The sequence below is a fragment of the Myotis daubentonii genome, chromosome 1 (genome assembly GCF_963259705.1).
Source record: "Myotis daubentonii chromosome 1, mMyoDau2.1, whole genome shotgun sequence".
NCBI classification, from domain to species: Eukaryota; Metazoa; Chordata; class Mammalia; order Chiroptera; family Vespertilionidae; genus Myotis; species Myotis daubentonii.
The window spans coordinates 57,249,975-57,264,582 of NC_081840.1; the positions used below are offsets into that span (position 1 = coordinate 57,249,975).

A 14,608-nucleotide genomic window follows, 5' to 3' on the forward strand; every position below is an offset into this window, starting at 1 on the left:
AAAGGGAGAACGGAATAGAGAAAGTGTTTGAAGAAATAATGGTAGAAAACGTCCCTAATCTGGAAAAGGAAAAAGTCACACAAATTCAGGAGGCACAGAGAACCCCAAACAAGAAGAACTCAAACAGACCCACCCTCAAACACATCATAATTAAAATGTCAAAAATTAAAGACAAAGAGAGAATCATTTATTTTGTTTGTTTATTTACTTAATTACTTATATTGTTTATTTATTTATTTACTTACTTATATTGTCTAAAGTTTTACATATGTCTCCTTCCCCCCCCCCATTGACCCCGCCAGCCACTCCCCCCCCCCCCCCCCCCAGGACAAGCCCTCAATACCCCAGTGGATAAAGAGAGAATCTTAAAGGCAGCAAGAGAAAACTGTTACCTACAAAGGAGTTCCCATAAGGCTGACACCTCACTTCTCATCAAAAACTCTACAGGCCAGAAGGGAATGGCATGAAGCACTCAAGGTAATAGAAAGCAAGGATCTGAGACCAAGATTACTATATCCAGCAAGGCTATCATTCAAAATAGTCAAAGAGCTTCCCAGACAAAAAAAAAAAAAAAAAAAGACTAAAGGAGTTCATCACCACCAAGCCAGCATTACAAGAAATGCTAAAGGGATTGCTGTAAGGGATTGCTGAGAAGAAGAAACAGAAAGAAAACCCTAGCCATACAGAATTAAAATAGCTATAAATAAGTACCTCTCAATAATAGCCCTAAATGTAAATGGAGTACCAGTAAATGGTCCAATTCAAAGGTGTACAGTAGCTGAATGGATACAAAAACATGACCCAACTATATGCTGTCTACAAGAGACCCACCTCAAAACAAAAGACACACAAGATGAAAGTGAAGAGATGGAAAAATTTCCATGCAAATGGAAAAGAAAAATAAAAAGCTGGAGTAGCAATACTCATATCCGACAAAATAGACTTTAAAAGCATCATGCTAAGCAAAATAACCCAGTCAGAGAAAGATAAGTATCATATAATCTCACTCATGGAATATAATGGACAACATAAACTGATGAATAAAAATAGAACCAGAGGGGAAAAAATATACTAGAATATAATAGAAGTAATCCTGTTATTTGCAGACTTTTAATATTTCCTACAACATTTGTGATATCATACTATGTTAGTACAGTTTTGGTAATATTATTATACTTAAAATCCTTTTATTCTTGAAATATTAATGTTTATTGCATGTAATATTATATGTAAGATCATTTTTCTTGAATAATTGGTGTTTATTGCATGTAACATTATCATATTTAAAATCGTTTTTCTTGAGATATTAATGTTTATTGCATGTAACATTATATTTAAGATCATTTTTCTTGAAATATTCAAGTTTATTGCATGTAAAAACAAAAACAAAACTATCAAATAGATATACACATAAATAAAATCCAAACTACATAAAACTACCGAAATAATGAGAACCATACTACTCATGGAGGTAGTTTCTGGGAAATGGCAGGGTTGGAGGTAGAAAGAAAAACAATATTTAAGATGTGACAGCTGAAAAAGCAGAACTAATGAAAGAAGGGAAGTCTGAGAAATCATTGCTCTTGGCCAAGAAGCTTGGTTTACTAACCCCTGGGTCATAAGATGTGTTTTGGCACATGTTCTTTTAAAAAAGGCTGAAGGACATTTTCCCTTTAATAATAAACAAGGGAAATCAGGAGAGCCACACAGAAGTAAAAGGCAACTTAATTTAATTTAGAGAAGGAGAGGAGGTTGCTGAGACTGTAGTATATGGACCCAAAACAGGGGTTCAGGATAATAGTTCTAAAATTAACAGTCATGACATCAACTGTAAACTATTATTTTTACATGACAGAATAAAGCTGTACATATCTTACATCTTAGAAACATACTTCTTTCATTTACCTGAGTTTCTCAGATTAACAAAGAGGCCATATGCTATATTCCAATATAATGAAGAAAAAAATAAAGGAATCAAATTTTATTTGCATACTTGTTATATGCCAGGTACTTTATCATATATGTCTCTTCATAATAACTGCAAAATATAACTATCCTCATTTTACAGATAAAGAAACTGAGACTCAGAGGGGATAGAGCCTGATCAAGGATATACAAAATCTCAACAGTGGATGTGAATTTGAACCTGAACCTAAAATTCATGCTGTTTACACTATATTACACTGCCCCTATAAAATACTTTCCACCACATTATTACTTTTGTTACTACACTTTAACAGAAGCAAATTACTGAAGTGACGGTAACTGACAAAAAGCAAGAGCAGGAGGAAAAACTATAAAGTAACTAAAACACAAAAAGTGTGAGACAATTTAATGCAATTACCAATAATCTATAAACTACAACAACCTCAAAAGACAATTCAACAACAGAGAATAACATCAATGCCCACAATTAAGTCTAAATTCTATAGCCTCCAAATCAGATTGGTTAAATTAAGTTTGGAGGACTCCATTAAAAAAGACCAGAAAAAGTGTTATGCTACATTTTAAAATAGCTTTTTAAAAATATTTCAATTTCTTACTGGCTTTGTAATCTTGGGTAAGATGATGAACTATTTTTTGTCCCTCTGTTTTCCCACCTGTAAAATGAGAATAATAATAGTGCCTTTCTCATAGAGCTAATACATTAATTCATTAAGTGAATTAATACATATAAATCCCTTAGAACAGTTCTTAACACAGAGCAAGTGTTCAAAAAAATGTTAGCTGCCCTGACCGGTTTGGCTCAGTGGATGGAGCGTCGGCCTGCGGACTCAAGGGTCCCAGGTTCGATTCCGGTCAAGGGCATGTACGTTGGTTGCGGGCACATCCCCAGTGGGGAGTGTGCAGGAGGCAGCTGATCGATGTTTCTCTCTCATCGACGTTTCTAACTCTCTATCCCTCTCCCTTCCTCTCTGTAAAAAATCAATAAAATATATTTTTTAAAAAGTTAGCTAATAAAATTATCATTAATTATCTTCAAACTTCATTTTTAAGGAATACTGCCTTAGTTCATGCTAGGTAAATGAGATATAACTATACTGTGATCCATATAATAGACAATTAATTATAGAGATTGGGAGAGAGAGGTAAGACTAAAAATGAGAATGCAAAAAAGTGAGAGATGAATGTACACAAAACAGTAGAAGAGAGGTGTAAAATCATTTTGCCCACACCTCCATTAGCATTTATCTCACCATACTATAATCAATTTGATAAATATCTACCTTCTCTATAAGTTGTGAGGGTTTTGAGGGCAGGCACTTCTTTTTATACTGTCAGCCCAACATAGTGCCTGCAATATAGTAGATACTAAATAAATGTATAGTAAAATAAGAAGGGGGATTAGTAAGGTTTTAGATCAATGTTGGGAGTACCTGGTTTTACCATATTCTAATTCAGTGGTTCTCAACCTTGGCTTCACATTAGAATCACTGGGAATCTTTTCCAAATCCTGATTTCTGGGCCACATTTTCCGGAAATTCTGTTTCTTTGTTATGGGGTGGGGCCACAACATTAGTAACAAAGAAACAGAATTTCCGGAGGAAGAGGCCCAGAAATCAGGATTTTGAAAAGATCCCCAGGTGATTCTAATGTGCAGCCAAGGTTGAGAACCACTGTTCTAATTGGACTGGGGACAAAGTCAGTAAAGACCTATTATTACTCTTTGTTTAACTGATTATCAATATCCTACATCCCCAGTCTTTCTGAACTAGAAAAATATGTTCAAAATATATTTAATTTGCTTCAAAATTATAAATTTTCCAAATTATGATAAAACAAATTTTAATAATTTATTGGCATTATCCCATACACCAAGGGTTGTGGGTTTAATTCCCAGTCAGGACACATACCTGAGTTTCGAGTTCGATCTCCGGCTGAGGTGTGTGCGGGAGGCAGCCAATCAATGTTTTTCAACTCTCTCTCTCTGAAAATCAATGAGGGGCATGACCTTGGGTAAGGATTAAAAACAAAATATATATATGTGTGTGCGTGTCTGTGTGTGTGTGTGTGTATGGCTCTGATTAGCCTATTATGCCCAAAAGTTAACCCTAATGGTCAAATGGTCAGAGAGCCATAGCAATAAACAATACTAAATAAGAAACAAGCCTACTTTTTGGCTGTTAATCTGCTAAATGCAGCACAGCTACAAAAAAGATACCTGATCTCCAGTATCAAAGCAAGCATGTTTGGGGATGACCAACCCTAAATCCCCTTGTCTGGAACCACCCTTACTACAGGCCCTGTGAAGTATACAGCCTAAGCAACCACATAATAATGCCCCCTCCCTCACAGATGTTTGGTACAGGGGTTACCCCCAACCCAAGCAAGATAGAAAAGAATTCAATTCTCCAGGAATCTAGAAAGCTGGAAATAAAACCTCAGTTGAGAGATCATTTATCATGCGGTCTGGAGGCAGCATTACAGCACGCCAAAGTCACATTTAAGCTGAAGCTACTAAGAGGGGAAGCAGAAGCCAAGAGAAAGCCAGTCTGTAGAGGGGAGAATGGAGCAGTGCTAGAGCTGGGGGGGTGATGATGGGGGGGGGGGGAGATGGGGCACTTGCCTCAGGTGCAACATTGGAGAGGGCAACAAAAACTCAGTAATCAAGATAATCAAATTAACATCTAGAAGGGAGCTGAGAGGCACAGGAAGAAGTTGAAGAGAGTCCACATAGGACAAAGACGGAGGAAGGAGGGCAGGGACTTTCCCAGTGCCTGTTCTGGGTCCCAGCTACGGTTCATTTCAGGGGCCTCTATCGCCTTACAGTAACAGCCACTGCAAGTGCCAGCCCTGACACCATCCCTTCTAGCAGGCTAGCTTAAGTGGCATCCCTTCTAGCAGGCTAGCTTAAGTGGCATCCCTTCTAGCAGGCTAGCTTAAGTGGCATCCCTTCTAATAGGCTAGCTTAAGTGGGTTTGTGTTTCCTGAGACCTAAACACCTTGACTAACACTCTATTTGGGAAAATGAGACAGGCACCTAAAGCTTAGAAAAAAAAAAAAATCAAGGCAATATATAATTAACTGTCAAAAAAATGGTACTGAAATTGGTGCTACAGAAGTTCAGAGATCACTGTGGGTGGTCAGGAAGGATAAGTTTAGCTAGATAGAGGTGGGGAGAAGTATATACTAAGCAAACAGATCAAAGTACATGGGAAGGGAGCCAGGGAAAGGAGAGGAAATGAAGGGGAAGGAGTGATTCTCGCATATCCGGTATCAAAGCCAAGGTAAATACATCTCCATGCATTTCTGCCTCCAGCCCTCACATCACACTGTTCATTACACCTGATACACAGCAACCCTTCCCCCTTTTTCTCAAGTTTGAATCCTTTCACATCTTTCAGCAACCAGTTCAAACAACATTTCTTTGAAGAGGTATCCTACTCAAAAGAAGGTATAGATCAGAATTAAGGTTGTGGCACTGGAAAAAAGAAAGGAAGAAAAGATGATATGGCAGAGGGAAGGCTAAGGGGCTGAATGCAGTGTCAAGAGATATTCTCTGGTGGAGAGCAAACTAGAGATGTTGTCCTATGTCAGTGATGGCGAACCTATGACATGCGTGTCAGAGGTGACATGCGAACTCATTTTTGTGGTTGATTATTCTTTGTTAAATGGCATTTAAATATATAAAATAAATATCAAAAATATAAATCTTTGTTTTACTATGGTTGCAAATATCAAAAAATTTCTATATGGGACACAGTACCAGAGTTAAGTTAGGGTTTTTCAAAATGCTGACACGCCGAGCTCAAAAGGTTCGCCATCACTGTCCTATGTGTTAGGTACATAGGACGTGACACTGTTAGACAAGGAGGAATAATGGGGGCTCAGTAAACTAGAGGTAGGTGTAGAGGGTGTGCTGATGACTAACAGAATGGCCGAGCTGCACCAAAGCCCTTGCAGGGGAGAAAATGTGCAAATGTGTTGTGGTCCATTTTTGTACATAGTTCTGTGATTTCTCTGAGAAATAGTAAATCTTAGGGACAAACTGAAGAAAAACAGAGGGGGGGGGATGGGTATTGTTACTGTAGGGGCTTTGACTTTCATATAATCACATACTTATTGATATTTCCCAATAGAATCAAACTTTCTTACCCACCTCCCACCCACTTCCCACCTCCCACCCACTTCCATACTCCAGCCATAGGACCCCAGTGGCCATAATAAAGAAAAAAAAAAGAAAAGAAAAAAGCAATTATTTAAGAACGTTAACTTGAATTCCCCATGAACAAAAATAAATCTTGGTATTATATCAAATCTTGCTATGTTTAACCCAGGGTAAAGGCTGCCGGAATAGATGTCAGATTGTATATACTTGAAGGGCCTCCTTTTTTTTCACTGGTATGCATATAATCAAGTAAATAGTCTTTAATAATTCCTCATTAAAGTGATAACCCCACACCCAGCGAATCAACATAATTTGTTAGTTATAATTTCCATATGCAAATCCCTTACTCTATAATTATGATTAATAATATCCTGCTCAAAGGGCTTGCTCTATGCAACAGGCTAAGGAATTACCTACAAGTCTATATACATAACTATATACATATTAAATATATGCCTATTAGACAATTGCTACTGTTTAAAAAACTTAACTAAAGGCACTAAGAGTTGCCTTAAACACCAGAATACACTTTAAATAAATGTAACTTGTCATCATGCTCTCCTTCACTCTAGCCCTCATTTCTCCCACATACTTCAGGAATTGTGTTCACTTGTAGGTACTTGTAGTGATATCAGTGCTTACTGGGAGTAGATATCCCCAGATATGAAACTGTTTAATTGCAAAGGGTTATCTCTGTGCATCAGTTGCCTCGGTGTGTAAGTTTGTCTTGGTGTGTTTGTGTTCCCTCTTTATTGAGTGCGTGTAGGTGTTTGAGTATATGTACGGAGGGAGGGTATATCTTCACAGGTAAAAAAGTGTACACATCTGTGAAGGAATCAATGTATTTCAGTGATTCTCAAAATGAACTGTTAAGTATATAAGAGCAAGAGATAGTCCCAAAAGACTACATATTATATGATTTCATTTATATGAAATGTCCAGAATAGGCAAATTAAAACCATAATGAGGTACCATTTTACATCTTCTAGTGTGGCTAAAATAAAAAAGGCTGACAACACTAAAAATTGGTGACATTAAAAATGCGGAGAAGCCGTAACCGGTTTGGCTCAGTGGATAGAGCGTTGGCCTGCGGACTGAAAGGTCCCAGGTTCAATTCCGGTCAAGGGCATGTACCTTGGTTGCGGGCACATCCCCAGTAGGGGGTGTGCAGGAGGCAGCTGATCGATGTTTCTCTCTCATCGATGTTTCTAACTCTCTATCCCTCTCCCTTCCACTCTGTAAAAAAAAAAAAAAAAAAAAAAAAGTGGAGAAAAAACAACAAACCCTGCTCAATTGGTTGGAGTGTCGTTCCTTACACGAACAGGTTTTAGGTTCAATTCCCAGTCAGGGCACATGCCTAGGCTGGGGTTCGATCCCAGGTCAGGGTGAGTACAGTTGACAAGCAATCCATGTTCCTCTCTCACATTGATGTAATAAAAAAAACAAAACAAAAAAACAAAACCACAGATACATAACACAGAAAAATCTCAAAAACATTGTTACATGAAAGAAGCCAGACACAAAAAAGCACATACTACTGTACGATCCCATTTATGTGAAGTCTATGACTAGGCAAAACACATCTGTGGTGTTAGAAATGTGGAATCAAAGTGGTTGCCTTTGGAGAAGGGTGGGTGAAGGAAATGGCTGGAAGGGGATATGAGGGAACTTTCCATGGTGATGGAAATGTTTTCTAATTTGTCTTGGTTTAAGTTACATTGTATAAAATTATCAGAACTCCTTGAACTAGACACTCAAGATATGCTCATTTTGCCTGCCCGGTGTGGCTCAGTGATTGAGCATCCACCTATCACGGCTCATTCCGAGTCAAGGCAAATGCCCAGGTTGCAGAGGCAGCCAGTCAATGATTCTCTCTCATCATTGATGTTTCTATCTCTCCCCCACTTCCTTCCTCTCTGAAATCAATAAAAATATTTTTTTAAAAAAGATATGCGCATCTTACTGAATGTTAAATATACCTCATAAAACATACAAAATAGGAATCTGCTTCAAGGCATAGGTGAAGGATGTTTCAAATGAAATCTACATTACTACACATACATTTTCAATTTTTTGCCTCTTTGGATTATTCACATCTCTATTCCTTCATTATTATAAATAATCTAATGGATTACAGACATGTATGGGTAGATAGATATATGTGTTCATGTTAATTTTTCATAAAGAGCAAATCAAGTTTGATTTTTTAGGATTTCAATATGTGTACCAAATGGATTGTTACAAGTCCAGTTGAATTTTCTGTTTTTCTATATCATTTTCCTCTCAATACAATGTTATAGTTGTGATTTTGGAGGTTTGAGATAAAACTGAATGAGAATAAGGCATGTAAATCAAATGTCAGCAAGAAAGGTTGAGGATAGAAAGACAATAGTGCTTTAGCCACTATAACAGCCTAGAGAATAATACTCTCTTCAATTATTTTAATTAAGAGCCCATAATTTTTAAATTTAAGGGAAACTGAAAAGAATGAAGAATGCCAGCTAATTTGATCTTTAACAGTTGATAACACAGCCTAAATAGCAAGAGCAGTGTACATCAGACAGACTCCTGAAAACCTACTGAGATCTTTCCTTCTATTTTACTGGGTCCTCCTCTTTCTTCCTTTCTCTTCATCTTTCCCCTCCCTCTATCCAGGTATATTTTTATCCTCACCACCTCTCACTCTTCCTATGATTTACTCATATCTAATCAATTGTCGTGTATATCAAGCTCACCCCAGGTTCCAAGTAAATAAATTTACAAAATTATACTGTATTCTATTGTAGATATGGCACATAAACTCACACAGTATACAGAGTATAGCCTGGGAAGACAGAGATGACCAGTGAGTGGAAAAAAGATGACTTCATTTGTTTCCTGTCCCCACAACTGTAAAAGATCTCTCCCTCTGAACTCCTACCGCATGTTTTTATTCCCCACAGATGGCTCTTACAGCACTCTGTACTATGCCTCATCTCAAAGAGAGTAGTTCCCAGACAAAAACCGTGTCTTAATGTCTGTATTCGCCATGAGCCTAAGACAGTGCTTTGTACAAGATGGGGCAAGACACATGTTGAATCAGTGAATGATTGAATTAATGTGAATGAAACAACTGAAGACGGAAGAGGATGAGAGAGGAGAAAACACTGAGAGGATTCTGCGCAGAGAAAGAAGGGAAGGAGAGAGAGTAGAAAAAAAACTTGTGAAAACAATTACGTTTGTTAAAGTGAATAGGATTATTTTTTTTCCCATAGAAATGTAGGTTTATTTTGTTGTTGTTGTTTTCTTTAATATAGCAATCCTTTATTTTTTTAAAATTTTGTTTTATTGCTTAAAGTATTACAAAGAGTATTACATATGTCTCCTTTTTTTTGCCCCCCCCCCCCTTGACATTCCCCGGGCCTCCCCTACCCCCGTGTCTTGTGTCCATTGGTTATGCTTATATGCATGCATACAAGTCCTTCGGTTGATCTCTTACCACGTCCCCCCAACCCCCCACCCCAACCCTCTATGGAATAGGATTATTTTTTAAAACTGAGAGTTGGAAAAAGCAATTACTATGCATCTAATATCACAGCTATCAGCTCCTACCTTTATTTCTTTAAAAAATATGTTCTTATTGATTTTTAGAGCGAGAGGAAGGGGGAGGGACAGAGAGAGAGGAACATCAATGGGAAAGTAATTTCATACATGGGCCTCCTCCCGCATGGCCCCCTATTGGGAATGGAGCCGATAACCTGGGCATATGCCCTGAGGGGATCAAACCAGCGACCTCTTGGTTCCTGGTTGACTCTCAAATGCTGAGCCACAGTGGCCGGGCTCAGCACCTGTCTTTAAACTGTCACTATGAACATCTCAGCAGTGGTTCTCAACCTTCTGGCCCTTTAAATACAGTTCCTCATGTTGTGACGCAACCAATAAAATTATTTTCGTTGCTACTTCATAATTGTAATGTTGCTACTATTATGAATCGTAATGTAAATATCTGATATGCAGGATGGTCTTAGGTGACCCCTGTAAAAGGGTCGTTCGACCGCCAAAGGGGTCGCGACCCACAGGTTGAGAACGCTGCCTTAAAGTATCTCCCAACCCTTGATATTCAGTGTGGTCTGACATGCAAGTTCTAGAGCCCCATTTCAGACCTACAAGATCCCGGATGATTTATGCATGTTAATGTTTAAGAAGCACCACCCTACACCATTCAAGTCCTTTGTGTTGCAGGGAACCTGTGTTTTATTTAAATGGGCCAGTAGCTGAGACTAGGAAAATCTGATTAGACTAAAACCAATCATTGTAATGGAGTTTGACTTTACGTCTTAACTTTAGGTGAAGCTAATTACAGAGCAATAGGGCCTGAAGGGTTTACAACAAAATTTTGGAATTAGTCATAAAAATATGATTACAGGAAATTGAGCAGGTCAGTAACAGCCTCCAGAACTCATTTTTGTTCGTTCATGCCTAGCACAGGGTTTGGAATGACACCTGTGGCCCATGTTTCCTGAATAAAATCATGAATTTTTAAAAATCAGACATGTTTAGGGCTGGAATAATCTTAGGGTCAACAGCCTCATTTTAAAGATGAGCAAGCTGGAAGTCCTGAGAGGTTCCAAAGTAAGCAAGCTGAGCTCTGGCCGGTTTGGCTCAGTGGATGATAGATAGAGCGTGGGAATGCGGACTGAAGGGTCCCGGGTTCCATTCCCGTCAAGGGCACATGTCTGGGTCGCTGGCTCAATCCCCACTAGGGGGCGTGCAGGAGGCAGCTGATCCATGATTGTCTCTCTCCCTCTCCCTTCCTCTCTGAAATCAATAAAATATATTTTAAAAAAAAGTAAGCAAGCTGAGAGTGAGAACATACTGGATCTGACATTTTCATTCCCTTTTTGTTCCTTTCATAGGAATGTGTTAGAAAGGAGATTCTAAACATTTATAATAAAACTAGGGTCTCTCAAAGAAGCGATAGGGTAAAAAAGTGCCTAGAACTAGGAACAAGAGACTAGCACAAGTAAATGAGGCTGGACAAAACTATTTTTCTAAGCGTATTATTTTTTGACAGACCAATTAATTAATCAATTTAATTTGTCGGGGGAAAAAATCATCTAAAGGATTCTCAGAAAAAGAAACATGAGCTGCATGAAAATGTTACAAGCCGAGAGAGACCGCACATAACTAATTTACATTTCACAGGCTTATTTCCTGTTCAAGTATGACCTCCTGCGATAAGCTTTGCTGCAGTGTTCCTTACCGGATGACTTTTGGTTTTAAGAGAAGCCAAGGGCAAGTCGGAAACGCGATTCTTAACTAAACATAAAACAAAACAAACAACAAAAAAAGCAAAAACCCGCGGCTCTTTCTCGTTTGTTTATAGTCAGAATGCAGGCCTGCCGAGGAAACGCACCAACCTCCTCCGTAGGCAAAAGTACAAGGTCCTCAAAAGAAACCAACACACAAGCGACTTCACAGCCGGATCCAGCTGTGCTACTGGGGAGCCAGGAATTTATTCTAAGACAGAGAGAGAGAGCAGAGAGATCAAACCCGCGAGCGCAGGACAAGCCAGATTTTAATTTTAAAAAAGGGTGTGCCCTAAGGTGGTTTTTTTTTTTTTTTCCTTTCGGACTTTGAACAACCAGAAGCCTTTGAAGAGTACTGGTGAGAAAACCCTTTTAAGATGACCGTCCCCCGAGCTACGCCTGGGTGGGGTGGAGGCGGCGGGAGGGGAGGGGAGGGGAGAGGAGGAGTGGGGAGGGGGCCGGTCCCGAACCCGGGGAGGCCGGGCCCCCAAGTGATTCATCAGCTCAAGGTTCGCGCGCCTCCACCGCAGGCGCCTCCCAGCGCGCCCCAGGGCCCCCACCCGGGCCCGGTCACCCCAAAGTCGCCCTCAGCGTCCCCCGCTCCCTGCGAGGGACCCGTGGGGAAGAAGACCCAGGCCGGCGGCTGGAAGAGCAGCAACCTCTCCCTCCTCAGCCACCATGGCCGGTGCGACTCCCTGCCCGCGCCCGCAGACGGACTTCCTGGAAAGCACCCGCTGGACTTACCTGACTGGCGCCTCCTGGGGCCACCGGCTTCTTCACAGACCCGCGAGGACTGCCGCAGCTCGGTTCCGGCACCCGCCCGTCTGCCTCCCAGGGAGTTGCCGGACCCGCCCGCCAGTAGCACCCCAACACGACCGCGCTGTCTGTGAGGCTGGTTCCCCCTCCGTCACCCACGCGCCTGCGCACTCCCAGGTCGCAGGGCACCCTGGGAGTTGTAGTTCGAGCGTACAGGGAGAAGCTCAGCGCAGAACCCCAGCTTTACAATCTTCGAGACATTGGAAGCAGCTGTGGATACCAGGCCTCCCTCCAGCCTGGAACGACGCTCTCTACTCTACCCTCTGGAGCTATGAGCAGCAGCCAGAGCAGTGGTTCTCAACCTTCTGGCCCTTTAAATACAGTTCCTCATGTTGTGACCCAACCATAAAATTATTTTCGTTGCTACTTCATAACTGTAATGTTGCTACTGTTCTGAATCGTAATGTAAATATCTGATATGCAGAATGGTCTTAGGTGACCCCTGTGAAAGGGTCGTTTGACCGCCAAAGGGGTCGCGACCCACAGGTTGAGAACCGCTGAGAGGCTCCTTGGTATAGCTTTCCTCTGAGTTTTATTAAAGAGGCACGCATGGCATGGCTTGTATTGTACGTACCCTTGGGGTAGTTGATGCGAGACATGGCATCGAGTCCTTTGAACTTGTTATGATAAATTGATAGGTAAACAAACAAAAGCTACGGCACAAGAGGGTTATAAATCAAGAGGATGTCATCTCAAGGGCGTAGTGACCCTAGTGATTTCTTTAGGCCTGCAATCAGGGATGATGCCACAGCGACAGCAGTTTCCGCCCCATTCCTTCCTCCCATTTCTGCTTCAAGCTCTTAACCGAGAGGTGGAGCTGAGGTTACGAGGGTGAGAGCTGATCAAAGGAGGGGACTGGGACAGATGGGTAGTCTGGAGGACAGAACGAAGAGAGTGGGAATATTTCAGAGGACAGTGGAGCGCTGTCTTTTGTGCATGACTCTGAGGAGAGGGAACAGCGATGGCTTTAGTCAGTCGCTGGGAATTTTTCTGGCCTGCTCTTCAGGAGTAAACCATTCCTAGGAGTAAACCGTTCCTAGGAGTAATGCTCAGCTTTGATACACATCTTTCAAAAATGTAGCCATGAAGAGGACTGAAATGCCTCGGTGAGGTACATTCCAGCTACACCCAGTGTGGGAACCTACTAATGGCTAAACCTCTTCTGGCATCTACTTCTTCCACTCAGAGCAGGGAGTAGCCTAGGTAAACACCTTGGAATTTCATGCAACTGGTATCCAATAATCCGAGCAATAAAGATAACAGATGATTCGGCATTTTAACCCCCCCCCCCCCAAAATTGCAAATACTCTTAGAAGACCATCAACAATAAATCGTGTGGCTATTGCATCTTAGTGTGAATCACTCTCAAATATTCTTGGAGATAACTTTCTGAGAGAAACTTCCTACAGAGTTCAAGTTCAACAAATATTTATTGAATACTTAGTCCACACCAGGCAGTGTGCCAGCACTTCACTTATAATATTTATCCAATCCTCAAAATAACCCTAAAAAATAGTGTTAGTATCTTCTTTCCACTTAGTTTTCTACAGATGAGAAAACTAAGAGCCAGACAATTTAAGTAATTTGCACAAGGTCACACAGCCAGTAATTGGAGATCTAGAAATAAAGCACAGGTATTCTGACTCACATACTAGCATGCTTTCCACTGTTAATCAGATCAACGTGTCTCCTAAACCTCATCAAATTCTTTAATGTAAAATAATCTTTGATCATGTCCTAATTACATGAAAAAAAATTCTCTACCACAGTCCAGGGAAACGGTACTCTGGGTGAAATTAATATCTGGGTTCATTTGATAGCTCTATTTTTCTTTAGAAGTTAACATATAGGTATTTTTGAGGACCTGAGATGAGAAGCTGGACCAGGACGACCCACAGTCCTCCGTCCACACCTCAGGTGAGCAGTGAGGCAGACTGCCGGAAGCCGGTTCATCCTTGCTGCTTGACACAGTCGCTGCAGGGAAGAAACATCTGCACAGCATATGTTTCAAGGAACCTGTCGTATATGGTATACTGTTCTTAATATGTTTGCTCACCTTCTTGGTGCTATGTGTTTTAACCAAGGTCACCTCTCCGAGAAAGGTTGTTTCCCTAGGTAGGGATTTTTCCCTGAAGTTAGGGAGGGAATAAAACCCCTTAACTAAATGCCAGGTGGGTAGTTAATCACCTTAATTACGAACAATCACCCTTAAGCTACATAATCTTTATTCCCTGGAATGGAGATAAGAAATGCCCTAACCTTTGGAATAGAAATTGACAGGATTAAAATCAACTGGTATAAATACAGATGTAACAAGACAATAAAAGACAGAACTTGGCTGGAGATCCTGGCTAGAGAACCTGGCTATAATGATCAACTGAACGCTGCCTCCATC

The 14,608-nt window shown here is 40.6% G+C and overlaps 1 protein-coding gene across 2 annotated transcripts in view; it reads right to left on the reverse strand.

Annotated features, from left to right (window-relative positions):
• TMOD3 (tropomodulin 3) overlaps positions 1 to 12,314 on the reverse strand; it is a 77,631-nt gene extending 65,317 nt beyond the window's left edge. The window contains exon 1 of one of the 2 annotated variants that reach the window (XM_059701243.1): positions 12,142 to 12,314. The gene's annotated coding sequence lies outside the window, so the exon portion shown is untranslated. The remainder of the gene's footprint in view (positions 1 to 12,141) is intronic. The other variant, XM_059701234.1, reaches the window with a different exon arrangement.
• Positions 12,315 to 14,608: the final 2,294 nt, after the last annotated feature.